Source organism: Dipodomys ordii, unplaced genomic scaffold, assembly GCF_000151885.1.
Source record: "Dipodomys ordii isolate 6190 unplaced genomic scaffold, Dord_2.0 Scaffold13, whole genome shotgun sequence".
Classification (NCBI taxonomy): Eukaryota; Metazoa; Chordata; class Mammalia; order Rodentia; family Heteromyidae; genus Dipodomys; species Dipodomys ordii.
The window spans coordinates 291,816-296,037 of record NW_012267229.1 but is presented as its reverse complement, the minus strand read 5'-3'; the positions used below and the strand labels follow the sequence as shown (position 1 = coordinate 296,037).

Genomic DNA, 4,222 nt, shown 5'->3' with positions numbered 1-4,222 from the left:
ATATATATATATATATATATATATATATATATATATATATATATATATATATAAAGCATAAAGTTAAATATATCTATAGAAAGCATAAAGTTGCTACTCTGCTGCTGAAAAGTACTCACAGTAGTGCATTCAAATATCCTGACATGGCTTGCAGGACATTTACCTCCTTTTGTGAACTCATCTCAGAAAACCTTTTCCCTTACCCTTTGTGTTCCAACTACACAAGTCTTCTTCTGCTTCTTCTTCCTCCTTTCTTCAATCTTGTCCTCTTCTTCCTCTTCATTCCTTTCCTCCTCCTCTTTCTCTATGAAGTCTTTCCTTCTATCATAATAGAATCTCTCTCCCCATAGCTGTCTACAATTATGAGACCAGCCTATATTCAAAGGGAAATAAATTTCCATATTAAGAAATGGAGTGTGATTCCTTTCCCCTCAAATATAAGTTGGCCTCATAATTCACTTCTAATCAAGGAACTGACTAAAAGTTGTGTTGTGAAGCATCCCTGTGGATTGGATCTAAAAGCTCTCAGTGTCCACTTAATTTCTCTGGATGCTGGTTCTGAGAGACCTGTCTGCTATATAAGAAATTCAATTACTCTGACCAGTAGGCTGGAAACACCACGTATGGAGGCTCCAGTGCACAGTCTGACTTTAGTTCATTTAGCTATTCTGACCACAAACCTTATGAATGAAGCTGTGTGACTCTTACATCAGCCCATATACCAGCTGAATCCCACTGAGTGACTTCAGTCATTCCACAAGGAGTTCAAGAAGCACCTAGCCACAACCTAACTGAATTCTTAATCCAGAGGGTCCATGAAATATAATCTATTAAATGGTTTTTTAAGCCACTAAGTTTTGGGGCAGTTTGTCATGCATTGCCAATAATGGAAGTATCTGCAAAGGAGTTATTCATTTCTCAAAAAAAACCATTTATTTATTAGTCTCATGTCTCCATAATATTTGAAGCTATATGAGAGCAGGTATTATGTCTGTCTTGCATAAGATCATATCTCTACCAACTAACATAAACTTCACTATACATGCTTCATAAAGATGACAGTGTCCCAAAATCTTAATATTATAGTCTTTGTTGGCTTCAAGCTTAAAACACAAAGAATTTTGGGCTATCCTATGTTGAATAAAGATAGGTACAGGGTCTTCTAGTCTTAGCAATTTGTAATAGAATCTGACATTTGCAATTTCAATCATGAGGAAATAACGTAGAATTAATTTCTTTCAGGCTTCTAAACTGACCAGGCTTATTCAAAATCTTCCAGTGAGATGACAAAATGTATTATACATTACATTAATATCTTTTGGGAGCTGAAGTAATTGAGTAACGTTAAAGGTCAGAAAGTGGTTTCAAATTAAAGCTAGAGAAAAGATAACTAAAAGAAGAGTTCCAACACCAATGAAATACAACACTATTTCTTGTTTTCTCAGCATCAATCTCAGTAAACTCATTAACCCATGTGATGATGTTTCTGCCAGTGGATATTAGAGAAATTTACACTAGCTAAACTGGCCCGCAGTCACCTTAAACAAAATGGAATGGGAAATATCAGCTTCATTTCCATAATTGTTTTGGAATCCCCAGACAGAAATCATTTTCAGAGTTGTCATTTTCAAATATAATCTGCAATTCAAACTAGAGGTTTCGGGATTTTTTTGTTCAACTCTTCTCTGATAGGAATCTAACCTGTCTCTTGAGGTTAAATCTTGCCTGAAATGTTTTAGATATGTCCTGGTCTTTTGTTGAAAGATGATTCTGACCAATCTAAAATTGGAGTGTGAACATGATATCACTTTATTTCTTCAGAACCTATCTTTGGAGGTTTGCAAAAATACAACTACCAATGACTGATTCTCATCTAAGCTTGGCCTTCAAGTATTTTCTTATATATTCATCTTATATTGATGGAATGACTTCACAAATTTTATACTTTGTGCTGATATGAATTACCCAAACAGTGGGTCTGTTTTTCATTTTCAGTATGGTATTCAATAAATTACATGAGGTATTCAGTCCTTCATTATGTTGCCTAATTTAAGGCTAATGTAAATATTTTGAACACATTTGAGTTAGGCTAACCTATGCTATAACACTCTGTAGATTATGTTTAGTAAGTGCATTTTTTGACCTGCAATATTTACAGTATGCAATGGACTTCTTTGGATATAACCCTATCATAAGTGGGAAAACATTGGGAAAATGTCCAATAAATGTGAGACTAAATTTCTTAATAAGTCTTTCACAAATCAAAGGAGGATATTCAGAGGAGAGTTATCAAAATTGTTCAATAGCTAGCTATAAGCATACGATCTTATAAAATGATGTTTATGGAAATGAATTCCCGGAAATGGAAACAAGAGGTTTTATGTTATTTAACTTCTTGCTTTTTCTCCTTTGTTTCCTTTTTTTTTAAATTTCTTCACCTTTTGTCCTATATGTAAGTTTATCTATTTGGGGGAGAGTAAGAGGGGCACAGAAATGGTGGGACAAAGAGTGAACAAATGTAGCAGTGATTTCACCAGATACTATATTGGAATGAATTAAACGTAGAGAGTGTGAGAGGGAAAAACTTGGAAAAAATGAGGGAAGAAGTGATACTGTTCAAAGAGAAATGTACTCATTACCTGACTTATGTAACTGTAAACCCTCTGCATATCACTTTTACAATAACAATATAAAGGTCACTCACTATTACAGTTATTGGTTACTTTCTCTTTCAAAAAGGTATTAGTTATTTCAACTATAAAACCTCCAATATACTGAAAGTCTGTATATAAAATTCTTTGAACTTTCAAAAACTTCTCAGAGGTAGTTTCAATTAGTATATAAAGTCAGGATGGATTAGGCTCTGCTGCATTAATAAGCCTCATAATCCCAGTTAGTTATTTCTTGTTTATATTACATTACCAATTTCAATTGGTGTATATAGGGAGGCAGGGTAGTAAGGTGTCCAGTAATCATTGTAGTTCTTCTAGAACTTCCCAGAAATTCCATCTGCTCATGTTTCCAATATTGAAAAGGCAAGAAACAGGGCAGCTGGCAAGTCGCACATTGACTGTGATGCTTTTCCCTTCTCCCTCACCACCTGTGTTCCAGCTCACTGGTCAGCTGCTGCTGCATGCCTCACGTTTTCACACTTCATTACCAAAGAAGCTACATAGCAGTGCTGGTTTTCAAAGGGTATGGAGTAGTGAGGCCCACCATAAGCCTGGAAAAAGACAAGAATCAAAGAATGTCAGGCTCTAGTGACCACTGCAAGGGTCTCAGAAACAAGCAAAATTTGTTAAAGGAGAAAAAATGTCCCCAAAGGCCCAGTAATAGTCACAATAAAAAAAAAAAAACAACTATCAGATCCAGAGCACCTCCTTTGAAATAAACAACTGCTATGGTTTGGATGAGGGCTGTCCCTTCCAAAATTCATGTGGATACTTGGTTCCTGATATAGCTATTGAGAGGTGATTGGGTCATGAGGGCTCAGTACACTCATGGTTTAGTGTATTAGCAGGTTATCACAGGATTGCCTTTGTTATAGATATGAAGTCTCTGAAACACTTTCCCTGTCTCAGATGTGTTTCAATGAAGTGAGCAGGACCCTACTAGATGCTGACTAGATGTGGGCACCATGTTTTCAGCACTCCATAAGAGTGCTCCATTCTGTTCTGTTCTATTTTTCCTTCCTTCCTTGTGGGGAGCCGGCGCGAACGTCATTACAAGGCGCCGCCCACTTCCTTGCAGTTTTGAGGTAACTCCATATTAGGCAGTGCTTGGCAGGATGGTGGGTCCTGGGCTTTGCGCATGCGCAAGCCAGGTAGAGTCCCTAGCCAATCCCGTGGCACCTGGTGACGGCGAAAGGCAGATGACCAATGGGAAAACGACAGTGTTCCTATTCCCTATATAAGCGGCCATGTTTTGTGTACACGCGCTCTCGCGCTCAAGCTCTCCCATCAATTCAAAGGCTCACCAATAAAGCGTGATCTGAGAAGACTCCTGGTGTGGTGGTCGTTCTTCCTCGCTGGCCGAGAAGGCTTTCGCAGCAAGTGGTGCCGAAACCCGGGACCTACGCGAGAGGCTGAACAGGAGCCAGAACTCAACACGTGGAGAGGAGACGTCGGTAAGTATTCCCCGGTATGTTGTTTACGGTAGATTATTGGTTGCTTGCATTGCTTCTTCCCTTGTGGTTTGTCTTTTTGATGGTGCACACCTGCCT

General features: G+C 38.0%; 1 protein-coding gene across 1 annotated transcript in view; it reads left to right on the top strand.

Moving 5' to 3' along the window:
- Positions 1-4,222, top strand: part of Snrpb2 (small nuclear ribonucleoprotein polypeptide B) — a 27,749-nt gene that overhangs the window by 1,952 nt on the left and 21,575 nt on the right. The gene's annotated exons all lie outside the window — the stretch shown is intronic.